The sequence below is a fragment of the Mus caroli genome, unplaced genomic scaffold (assembly GCF_978045245.1).
Source record: "Mus caroli unplaced genomic scaffold, Mus_caroli_1 scaffold_19, whole genome shotgun sequence".
Classification (NCBI taxonomy): Eukaryota; Metazoa; Chordata; class Mammalia; order Rodentia; family Muridae; genus Mus; species Mus caroli.
In genome coordinates, this window is record NW_028227274.1 from 33,856,312 (window position 1) to 33,868,936 (window position 12,625).

The 12,625-nt window shown below is 43.0% G+C and overlaps 1 protein-coding gene across 1 annotated transcript in view; it reads right to left on the bottom strand.

The window, feature by feature from the left end:
* The window catches only part of Pfdn1 (prefoldin subunit 1), a 53,217-nt gene that overhangs the window by 18,436 nt on the left and 22,156 nt on the right, over positions 1–12,625 (bottom strand). The gene's annotated exons all lie outside the window — the stretch shown is intronic.

The following is a 12,625-nucleotide window of genomic DNA, read 5'->3' on the forward strand; positions in this document are numbered from 1 at the left end:
GAACATCTCTTTGACTTAAGTGACTGCTACAAAAATATGAAAGGAGATGCCGTCATGCCATGAATATGCTTATTAATACAGGTGTACCCTGCCCCACACGAAGTATTGAACACTCTGGCTTTTCTGGCCAGTACCTTTTTGTCTGTCTGTCCATCTGTCTGTCTAAAACAGGATCTCACATAGCTCTGGCTGTCCTGTAACTCACATAGCAAAGGCAAACCTTCAACTTCTGATCCCCTGCTCCTGCCTCCCACAGTGGTAGGGCTATCGATGTGTACCAAGCCCCGGCTTGGCCAGCATCTCTCACTTGAAGCTGGAGATCTCCTGCCCTGCAAGAACAGCAACTGAGAGAATGAGAACTGGGTAAGTGAAGTCCACGGACTCCTGATTACCACAGGGAGCTGCTCACTAACATGAAAGAAAACTGAAAGTGTAACTTATCAAAAGAAACAGGCCTCTAGGCAGCCTGAGAAATATCTGAAGACCTCTCAAGCACAGGGCTGAGGAAGGTAGGGCTCCTGTACTCGTAAGTGGTCACAGTGTGTAACAGCCAAGGCTGCAGTCAATAACTCCCTGAAGTGCTCAAAAGGAGATCTGATATGGGCTCAAACACTGCGAGGACGACACAAAGCTCCCTAGAATTAGATCTGAGAGGAAAAAACACAACATGCATTAAAATGCAGGAAGCTCATCTCGGGGTTCATTGCAATGCACATGCAATTACTGCAAATTTGTTACCTTAACTGTAAAATAAAGGTACATCATCAGGGAACAGAGTGAATCACAGGTATGTTGTATGTAAAATACCTATAAAGTGTATCTGTCAGACAGATACATTAAAAGAGTTACCTTGTTAAAAGGAACAGTCCATTTGAACTAGTCACATCTAAATTCTCCTTAATTGGGAACTTAGCCTTTGTATTTAAAATAAAATTAAATTAAAAAGAAATACACACATTAAATTCCCTCCTATCTAGCTACCCCTGAAAGCTAGAAGTTTGTGGAATTAATTTCTGACACATTTAATATTCCTGGACTCAGATTCTGCTGGGGTGAAGGCCCTCCTCAGCAAGAGCAGTATGCTATAAGCAGTCACGCTCTGAGTCTGCACGGATGAGAATGGGCTGTCTGCTAGCACGTCTACATAACGTGATACCAGACACCAGGGAGGATGAACAAATCATCTTAGAGACAAGCACGCACCACACCGACGAAGAAACAAGACAAAAAAGAATACAGAGTGACTTTGTTTATAAAGTCCAAGAAGAGAGTGTAGTGGCTATTCTTGGTTGTCAACTTGACTATATTTGGAATGAACTACAATCCAGAATTGGAAGGCTCACCAGTGACCCTTATCTGGAGGCTTGGAGATCCTTATCTGGATCTTGGTATGGAGACCTTGAGACATAGTGGCTATGGATTCCAGAAGATTAAATCTCCTAGTTTAAGGAGATTTAATCTGGGCTACACCTTTCATCTGGGATTAAAGGTGTGGTGGAACACACCTTTAATCTGGGCTACACCTTCTGCTGGAGACAATATAAGGACATTGGAAGAAGGGAGTCTAGCTCTTGCTCCTTCACCTGCTTGCCGTGTGAGACTGAGTAACTGCTAGATCCTTGGACTTCCATTCACAGCTGTGACTGAACCATTGTTGGGAATTGGGCTGCCGACTGTAAGTCATCAATAAATTCTTTTACTATATAGAGACTATCCATAAGTTCTGTGACTCTAGAGAACCCTGACTAATACAGACCCTGAGATCCTGGTGTAATCAATCTCCTGCTATCCTGGTATGCTGAAATCCTAAGTTCATGGGCATCTTAAGGTGCCTGGAAGTGGTGTCTCCTCTGGGAACCATGGGGCTGTCTGGTGTGGTCAAAACCAAGGTATACCAGCACCAATCATAAGTAACCCAAGCCGATTGTCAGGCAGGGCTCCTATGTCCTTACTGCTGCTGTCACAGGCCCATCATGATTGTTTTGGAACAGATGTTGTGTTCCACTCACCAGTGATCCTAAGATCTTGGGACTGCTAGGGCGCCTGTGGCATGGAGAGTCCTCTGGGGATGTGGGACCATCCTCCAAGTTCATGCCCAAGGTTGCCAGGAGCTGGCACCAACCACAATGAGTGTTCTTTAAAAGTCCTCCATACCCTCCCCCTCCCACTCCCACTCCACTACCCACCCACTCCCACTTCTTGGCCCTGGAGTTCCCCTGTACTGGGGCATATAAACTTTGCAATACCAAGGGGCCTCTCTTCCCAAAGATGGCTGAGTAGGCCATCTTCTGCTACATATGCACCTAGAGACACAAGCTCTGGGGATACTGGTTAGTTCACAATAGGACACCAAGTTACTATGCGACCTGAATTACCCATTATGAGCTGGGTACTATCAGACCCTGCAAGTCATAAAGTGGGACGCGCACAGCAGCAGTCTATTATCAAATGGAAGTGGTATATACGTGATCGGGCCAGAGCAGGTCCTGAAGGCACAAGCAAGTTACATGAAGAAGTTGCTCAAATGCCTATGGTTTCTACTCCTGTTACAATGCCATCTGCTGCCAAGCATGCGCCTATAGCCTCATGGGGTGTTCCCTATGATCAACTGACTGAAGAGGAAAAGACTAGGGCCTGGTTTACTGATGGCTCTGCACGTTATGCAGGCACCACCCAGAAGTGGACAGCTGCAGCATTACAACCCCTTTCTGGGACAACTCTGAAAGACACAGGTGAAGGGAAATCTTCACAGTGGGCAGAACTTCGGGCAGTACACATGGTATTACAGTTTGTTTGCAAGAAGAAATGGCCAGATGTACGATTATTCACTGACTCATGGGCTGTAGCCAATGGATTGGCTGGATGGTCAGGGACTTGGAAAGATCACAATTGGAAAATTGGTGAAAAAGACATCTGGGGAAGAAGTATGTGGATAGAACTCTCCAAATGGGCAAAGGATGTGAAGATATTTGTGTCCCATGTAAATGCTCACCAAAAGGTGACTTCAGCCGAGGAGGAGTTCAATAATCAAGTGGATAAGATGACCCGTTCTGTGGACAGTCAGCCTCTCTCCCCAGCCATCCCTGTCATTGCTCAATGGGCACATGAACAAAGTGGCCATGGTGGTCGAGATGGAGGTTATGCTTGGGCTCAGCAACATGGGCTTCCACTCACCAAGGCTGACCTGGCTACAGCTGCTGCTGATTGCCAGATCTGCCAACAGCAGAAACCAACACTGAGCCCCAGATATGGCACCATTCCTCGAGGTGACCAGCCAGCAACCTGGTGGCAGGTTGACTACATTGGACCACTTCCTTCATGGAAAGGACAGCGTTTTGTTCTTACTGGAGTAGATACTTATTCTGGTTATGGATTTGCCTTTCCTGCACGTAAGGCCTCTGCTAAAACCACCATTCATGGGCTGACAGAATGCCTTATCTATCGTCATGGTATCCCACACAGTATTGCTTCTGACCAAGGAACTCATTTCACAGCCAGAGAAGTACGACAGTGGGCCCACGATCATGGAATTCACTGGTCTTACCACATTCCCCATCATCCTGAAGCAGCTGGCCTGATAGAAAGATGGAATGGCCTTTTGAAGACGCAGTTACAGCGCCAATTAGGTGGTAACAGCTTGGAAGGCTGGGGTAGAGTTCTTCAGAAGGCAGTATATGCTTTGAATCAGCGCTCGATATATGGTACAGTTTCACCCATAGCCAGGATTCATGGGTCCAGGAATCAAGGGGTGGAAAAGGGAATAGTTCCACTTACTATCACTCCTAATGACCCTCTAGGAAAATTTTTGCTTCCTGTCCCCATAACTCTAGGTTCTGCAGGCTTAGAAGTTTTAGCTCCAGAGAGGGGAGTGCTCCTACCAGGAGCTACAACAAACATTCCATTGAATTGGAAGCTCAGACTTCCCCCTGGTCATTTTGGGCTTCTAATGCCCTTAAACCAACAGGCTAAAAAAGGAATAACCGTGTTAGGAGGAGTGATAGATCCAGATTACCATGGGGAAATTGGATTACCTCTTCACAATGGAGGTAAGCAAGATTATGTCTGGAGTGTAGGAGATCCCTTAGGGCGTCTCCTAGTACTACCATGTCCTGTGATTAAAGTCAATGGGAAACTACAACAGCCTAATCCAAGCAGGATGACAAAGGACGCAGACCCATCAGGAATGAAGGTATGGGTCAATCCTCCAGGAAAAGAGCCAAGACCTGCTGAGGTGCTGGCCGAAGGTGAAGGAAATACAGAATGGGTAGTAGAGGAAGGTAGTTATAAATATCAATTAAGGCCACGTAACCAGTTGCAGAAACGAGGATTATAAAGTAATATGAATGCCCCATTGTAAATTTACAAATGCGTTTGCGATTGTACGAGGGATAGTTATATCATGTTAGGCGTATTCACAACCTTGTTATTGTTTCATGTAAACATGGGATATTATTTGTGTCAAGTTGACAAGGGGTGGATTGTAGTGGCTATTCTTGGTTGTCAACTTGACTATATTTGGAATGAACTACAATCCAGAATTGGAAGGCTCACCAGTGACCCTTATCTGGAGGCTTGGAGATCCTTATCTGGATCTTGGTATGGAGACCTTGAGACATAGTGGCTATGGATTCCAGAAGATTAAATCTCCTAGTTTAAGGAGATTTAATCTGGGCTACACCTTTCATCTGGGATTAAAGGTGTGGTGGAACACACCTTTAATCTGGGCTACACCTTCTGCTGGAGACAATATAAGGACATTGGAAGAAGGGAGTCTAGCTCTTGCTCCTTCACCTGCTTGCCGTGTGAGACTGAGTAACTGCTAGATCCTTGGACTTCCATTCACAGCTGTGACTGAACCATTGTTGGGAATTGGGCTGCCGACTGTAAGTCATCAATAAATTCTTTTACTATATAGAGACTATCCATAAGTTCTGTGACTCTAGAGAACCCTGACTAATACAGAGAGTAAGTTACATTATTTTTAGGATACATTCACAGGTAGTAACATATTTATTCTATGTGCATGGGTGTTTTGCCTTTATGTATACCTATGTATCATGTGCCCACAGACACCAAAAGAGAGCATCAGATCCCTCGGGAATGAAGTTACATGCCACCATGTGGGTACTGGAAATTAAATCTGGATCCTCTAGAAGAGCACCTAGCACACTTAATGGCTCAACTGTCTCTCTGGGGCCATGAAGAGTGAAATAGTTGGGGCTGGAAAGATGGCTTAGCTGATACAAATTTGAATCCCAGCACCACCAAGTACCTAGAGTTCCAGCTTCAGGGGATCTGACACTGGCTTCCTCGGGCACTTGCAACTCTCATGCACATACCCACACTGAAACCCACACACTGACATACACACACACACACACACACACACACACACACACACTGACATATACACATACCCACACTGAAACCCACACGCTGACATTCACACACACACATACACACACACCCAAGCTGACATACACACAAATAATCTAATATAGTAAACTAAAACTTTTTTAAAATTTTAAATTTTTAAAAGTTTTATCTTATATGTAAGTGTTTGCCCTGTGCACATGTATGTGTACCACATGCATGCCTGGTGCCTTTGAAGTTTGAAAGAGGATGCCAGATCCCTTGGAACTGGAGCTATGGACGGTTGTGAGCTGACATCCTAGAAACTGAACCTGGGTCTTTTGCAAGAGCGGCAAGTGCTGGGCCATCTTTCCAGTCCCCAAATAAATCTTTTTTTGAAAAATGAAATAGTTATCTCAAAGGATAGGGTGGTGAAAAGCTAACAAGCAAGCAAGCTAAGAATAGTGGTGCATGCTTTAATTGCAGCAGTAGGAGTCAGAGGCAAGCAGATCTCTGAGTTCAAGGCCAGACTGGTCTACAAAGGAAGCTGGATAGCCAGGACTTTGTGGAAAACCTTGTCTTGGGAATAAAAAGAAAAGTACAAAACTCAGGAGGTATAGGCAGGAGGGTCTCTGTGAGTTTGAAACCAACCTGATCTACATAGTGAGTTGCAGGCCAGCCAGAGCTATATAGTGAGACCCTCTCTCAAACAACAACAACAAAAATGGTTGGGGTAGTGGGTAGTGGTTGCCAGTGAGGACAGGGGAATGGTAGTATAACCAGGAAATGGGAAACAAACGTGCTGGGATACCTCTGGTGTCTTGTCCATGTTTGATTTCTCAGCCTTATAATTATATGGGTATTTTCTTTATAACCACTAAACTATGTTTAATACATATTTCAATTCTGTATCAAAATCAATAGACTAAGAGTGTAATGGGTTCTAGAGTGAGTTATATGAGCAGCTGAAGTAGGCGAGCTCCATTACTAAAGTTCTGTGGAGTCTTTACAGACTCATTTTACTTTCAATCATGTGTGTATGGGGAGGGAGGTGTGCATTTGAGTGCCAGTGCATGCGAGCTGCAGTTACAGGCAACGTGAGCTGCCTGTGAGGGCAGCGGGAACTGAACTCAGCCTGGTGAAGACTGTGCAGGCTCTTAACCACTGAAGCATCTCTCCAGCCCTCAGTCTTAATGTTTTGAAAACACTCCAGTGACCTCCAAAGACAGATCCATCACAACCAACGCCAGCTCAAAAATGAAATATGGCAAAGCTATATGACAGCCACCCAGGTGCCACCTGTGCTCTGGAAAAAATGACCCTCAATGGGCAGAGAAAAACTGCCTTAGTCATGGGAATTCCTTCAAAATATGTTCTCACCAGGGACCAGAGCTGAGCCAAGCACAGCATCACAGACGCCTCATATCCAGTCCTCAAATCATTCTTCTTCTTCTTCTTTCAGAACTCACAGCCTGGGCTAGGGAAGTATTTCAACAACCCTAATACGGTAGCCCTGAGTCAGAAGCCTCTATTTCCTCACTCTCATTCTGTCACTGCTGAGCTAACCAGGGTGGTGGGAAGGGTGGAAACCCTGTTGGAAAGAGAAGGGAATGGCAAAGGCAAAAGAGCATACAGATGTGCCTTAGAACTGGACACAACCCAGAGAGAAGGGCCAGCCAGAGATCCTGAAAGGACACCTATAAAACTCAGCAAGGGACAAAAGACAAATTCACAACAAATAGATGGACGGACATAAAACTCTGACAACAATGGGTACCAGAAATCAGTGGGATGTTTCCTTAAGAAGAGCTGAGAATTAATCCCAGCACTTGGGAGGCAGAGGCAGGCAAATTTCTGAGTTCGAGATCAGCCTGGTCTACAAAGTGAGTTCCAGGACAGCCAGGGCTACAGAGAAACCCTGTCTCGAAAAAACCAAAAAAAAAAAAAAAAAAAAGAATAGCTGAGAAATTACTAAAAATATAAAACCTACTCTGAGGTGTGCATGCAGTAACCATGGAGACTCACACACCTCCCTTTAAGTACCACTGCCCACTAAATTGACAGGTGAAAGACAAATTCCTAAATACCCTTACAGGAGATCCCACAAATCTCTCATCAACTAACTGAATAAACAGAAGAAAAATCAGAAGCAGAAAGAATATTATAATTAATGTGAGTCTATGCAAGTGCACAAGTAGGTTTTAGGCTAAAGGAACAGTCTATTATTGTGTGCAGTTAAAAGAACATAAGAAGCACTTTGGAGTAGCATACACCTTTAATCCTAGCCCTGGGGAGGCATAGGCAAGTGGATCTCTTGAGTTCAAGGCCAGCCTGGTCTATACATCGAGTTTCAGAACTGTCAGGGCTACATAGAGAAACCCTGTCTCAAAAAACCAAAAACCAAAAACCAAAACCAAATCAAATCAAAACTAAAAAAGAACATAAGGATTATTTCAGGAAAAAAAAAACAGGGGCATGTGGTGACTGCTGTTAAAAACAGGGATTACCAAAAGAAAAAAAAAATCAGGGATCACAGGCAGAATGGGAAGTGCACACATCTCATGTCACTGTTTCATAGCTACTGCATTTCCTTTATATACTTGTTCTTTTAAAAACCGTTAGCGTGTGCGGGAGGGTGCACGCCTGTGCGGGTGCACGCCTGCCTGTGGAGGGCAAGAGGACAACCTGTAGGAAATGGCCTCTCCTACCACTGGGACTGGGTGGGTCCCAGGGATTGTCATTTAGCTTGGCAGCAAGCACCTTTCCTTGCTGAGCCATCTCACTGACCCCAGCATTGTCTAACAATCCAAGGTTTGTTACAGGGCTGTGTTGAGCATGTGTACTGTTAGCACTTCTTCGACATTGTAAGCTAACTTCTCTGTGACACACTGAAGTAATTTTCAGGATACTTCAAACTTTCTCATTATTATTGTATCTGTTATTGGTGATCTACGCTTGATAACCAGTTTTTTGTTTTGTTTCATTTTTGGGGGGGAATTTTGGTTTTTTTTTTTTTTTTTTTTGAGACAGGGTTTCTCTGTATAGCCCTGGCTGTCCTGGAACTCACTTTGTAGACCAGGCTGGCCTCGAACTCAGAAATCCGCCTGCCTCTGCCTCCTGAGTGCTGGGATTAAAGGTGTGCGCCACCACGCCCGGCTACAATAAAGCATTATTAAATCTTTTTATTCATTTACTTATTTTGCCATACGGTCGTGACGCATGCCTTTAATCCCAGCACTCATGAGGAAGAGTCCAGCCTGGTCTAGAGAGTGAGCCAAGGCTACATAGAGAAACCCTGTCTCGAATTTTTTTTTCATTTATCTTATGTGGTATGGGTATTTATTTGGCTTGCATGTATGGCTGTGTATCACATACATGCCTGGTGACCACAGGGGTTAGATGGAGTGTAGAACTGGAGTTCTAGGCTGAAGTTAGCTGCTATGTGGGTGCATGTGAGTGCTGGGAACTGAACCTGAGTCCTCTGCAAGAGCAACAAGGGCTCTTAATCACTGAACTACCTTTCCTGCCCCAATAAAGCATTTAAAATTAAAATTAAGGCATATGCATTTTTAAGATAATAGCTCAAGTGCACACACACACTATATATATGTATACACACACTCATATAAACATACACATATACATATATGTCACACACACACACTATATATATATATACACACACACTCATATAAACATACACATATACATATATGTGTATATATGCTATGTATTTATATATGTGTGTACATATACATATATGTGTGTGTGTGTGTGTGTGTGCTAAAGTATGATGTAAACACAACTCTCATAGGTATTGAGAAACCAAAAAAAAAGATCATTTTAGCCGTAATATAATGCATCTTTATTACTACCAAAATCTGGGATATCTTCAAGGCCTGTCTGTACACTAATGCAGACATAAGGCTTGGGCAATAACTGAATGCAGAGACAATAAGAGCCTCCAACAGTAAGAGAGATGCAAAACAAGAAACCAAATACAAATTTACAGTGTTAAACCAGAAGGCTAGTGATAATTATCAAGTGACATAGAATGTTTTTTAATGTATGTGTATATATGCATATTATGTGTAAAAATACTTATACTGAACAAAGTTGAAATAATATATACCAAATTGTGCATGTAACACTTGGAAGAATATAAGAAAACAAGAAGATTATATTTTTATGTTTAATTTTTTTCCATTTAACTTTTTTGCTTTTTATAGTACATATTTATTATTTTTATAATATAAATAACATGTGAAACTAAAAGACCTGAAAAAGAAACTTAACACCCTAGAGATGAGACTATTTAGCCCTAGTAGTTTTCTATAGATTTAATTAATTCCCTAGCATTAATTAGAACTGAACAATATGCTAAAATCATCTGTGGCAATTTTGCCTTGGAGGAAGGAAGGGAGAGAAGGAGGGAGGAGAGGAGAGGGGAGGGGAGGGGAGGGGAGGGGAGGGGAGGGGAGGGGAGGGGAGGGGAGGGGAGGGGAGGAGAGGGACTATGCACCACCTGTAAGCAGGTGCCCGTGGAGGATCTCTATAATAGAGGAGTTATGGGTGGTAGTGATCTATTTGATCTACTCATGCTCTAAACTCATGAATGTCTCTTCAAACCCCTTGAAAATTATTTTCTTCAAGACAGGGTTTCTCTATGTAGCCTTGGCTGTCCTGGAACTCTTTCTGTAGACCAGGCTATCCTTGAACTCATAAAGATATATCTGCCTTTGCCTCCTTCCTGGGATTAAAGGTGTGTCCCTTTAAACCCAGCCCCTTTGAAAATTAAGTATAAGAGCTAAAAGATAAGACCAGGGGGTATAACCCTGCCACACAAGCCTGAGCACCTAAGTCTGATCTCTAAACTACAGACCCAACTCTCAGAAGTCACTCCTGATCTCTACCCACGCGCGCACACACACACACAAATTAATGTTTCCACAAAATAGTCATGTATACTTATTCAACAATGTATTCAACACAGATGATATGAAAAAATCAATCTGGGGCTAACAAGCCTCTGTAGGTAAAGGCACTGACTGACTAACAAGCCTGATGACCCGCGTTCAATCTCTACGTCCCACAGGCTGCAAGTTTTCCTGACTTCCACACAGAAGCCATAGCATGTACATGCCCTACCACCATATAAATAAATTTTTGAAAAAAATAATTTTATCTGTATGGCTTAAGTAATTTCCTGATAGTAACCACTGCTTAACAATTTAAAAATCTAGCTTTATATATCATTTAAAGTATTCAAAAGCCAGGAACGTTGGCATATACATGCAACCTCAAAACCTGACAAGTAGAGACAGGAAGTTCAGGAGTTCAAGGTCGCTACATAGCAAGTTCAAGGCCAGTATGAACTAAAGAAAACTCAGTCTCAAAACCATAACACAACCAAATGTAATTAGACTTGTACTAATAGCTTTGGTTCTGGTTTGTCTCTATGAAATGATAACCAAATGGGGCTGAAGAGATGGCTCAGCTGGTAAAGTGCTTGCCGTACAAATATGAGGACCGAGTTCAGCTCCCCAGCTCCCACGTGGAAAAGCCAGGTAAGCTGGTGTCCACCCGCAACGATGGGGCTGGACAGGCAGACATGTGGATTGCTGGACTGTTGCCTAGCTGCAAAAAAATCATTTTTTGTTTAACATATATGAAAAGGCTTCATTTGGGCCTTTCAAATATTTTATTTTTCCTGAGTGAAAGCTGCAGGCAGGGTATTTCCTGTAGAGCAGCTGGGGGACACAGAGGCTGTGACAACTGACTGGGTGCTACAGGCTGACAGGCTTGTTTCCTTAGGGTTTCTGTTTTATTTATTTTACACTACATCTTTCCAATACACAAATATATTAAGTTAGTTTAAATTACCAGCCAAGCTGGGCAGTTGTGGTGCACACCTTTAATCCCAGAACTTGGGAGGCAGAGACAGACAGATCTGTGAATTTGAGGCCAGCTCAGTCTACAAAGTGAGGTCCAGGACAGCCTGAGCTACACAGAAAATTCCTGTCACAAAATTTCCCATCACCAAAAAAAATTACCAAACTAAAATAAGTCGGCCATCACTGGGAAGAGAGGCCCCTTGGTCTTGCAAACTTTATATGCCCCAGTACAGGGGAACGTCAGGGCCAAGAAGTGGGAGTGGGTGGGGAGGAGGGGGGGGATGTATAGGGAACTTTCAGGTTAGCATTTGAAATGTAAATAAAGAAAATATCTAATTAAAAAAAAAAACTAAAATAAGACTAAGAAACCCTTAGGTTTCTTAGCTACTGCACAGTCCAAGGCCATGCTAGACCAGTGGCTCTGAGGAATCCCCTCAGATGAGATGGGCTGTCTCCCCGATCTAACCGAGGGGTTGAGTCATAGTCCAAACCACTGCCTCAGTAGTACTGACATAAATTAAATCACGTGACCTATGAGATCATGATGTATCCACCCTGATCACAGGAAATCTTGGTGCCTAAGAAACAGCCAATTTTTTGGTCTAATGTAACCTCTGTGACATACAGGACAAACCCTTCTCCAAAGCTTCAAAGAAAATCCCATCAAAGGTTCCAGCACATGAGGAAACTGTAATAATAAATTTCCTAGTCTAGCCTCTTTTACCCAAGTTTTAAAGTTTTGTTTTCCCCATCGGAACATACAGCATCTCTCTGATTGTTTATTAAATATTAAGTAATTAATAATTTGTTTTTACTGTTATTAATTATGGCTCCTTACCATGTCACTGTCTAGAACCTGAATCTCAGACGAAAGAACTGCAAGTAAGACAACAGTATAGGAAGGCCCCCAGCAGCAGCTTTCACTACTGCCCGTGAGCCTGCCCATCAGCCATAGTCTACTATTTAAACAAGGCACTACTCTTTCGTTATGACTTTTTGAATTTATCCTTTTATTTATGACTTTTTTTTTTTTAAAGAAACTGTCCACTAAAAGACAGCAGAGGGGGCTGGAGAGATGGCTCAGTGGTTGAGAGCACTAAAAGCACTGACTAAACTTCCAGAGGACCCAGGTTCAATTCCCAGCACCCATAGGCAGCTCACAACTGTCTGTAACTCCAAGCTCTGACGCCCTCACATGGACATGCAGGTGGAAGACCAATGTACATAAAAAAATAAAATAATTTTTAAAAACAGCAGCAGAGAAAATATATTCAGATCAACAAATTATCTTTAAAATTGTCAAGTTAAAAAAAAAAGTTTTATTTCTGTTTGTTTGTTTGTTGAGACAGGGCTTCTCTGAGTAGTCCTGTTCTAGTTAT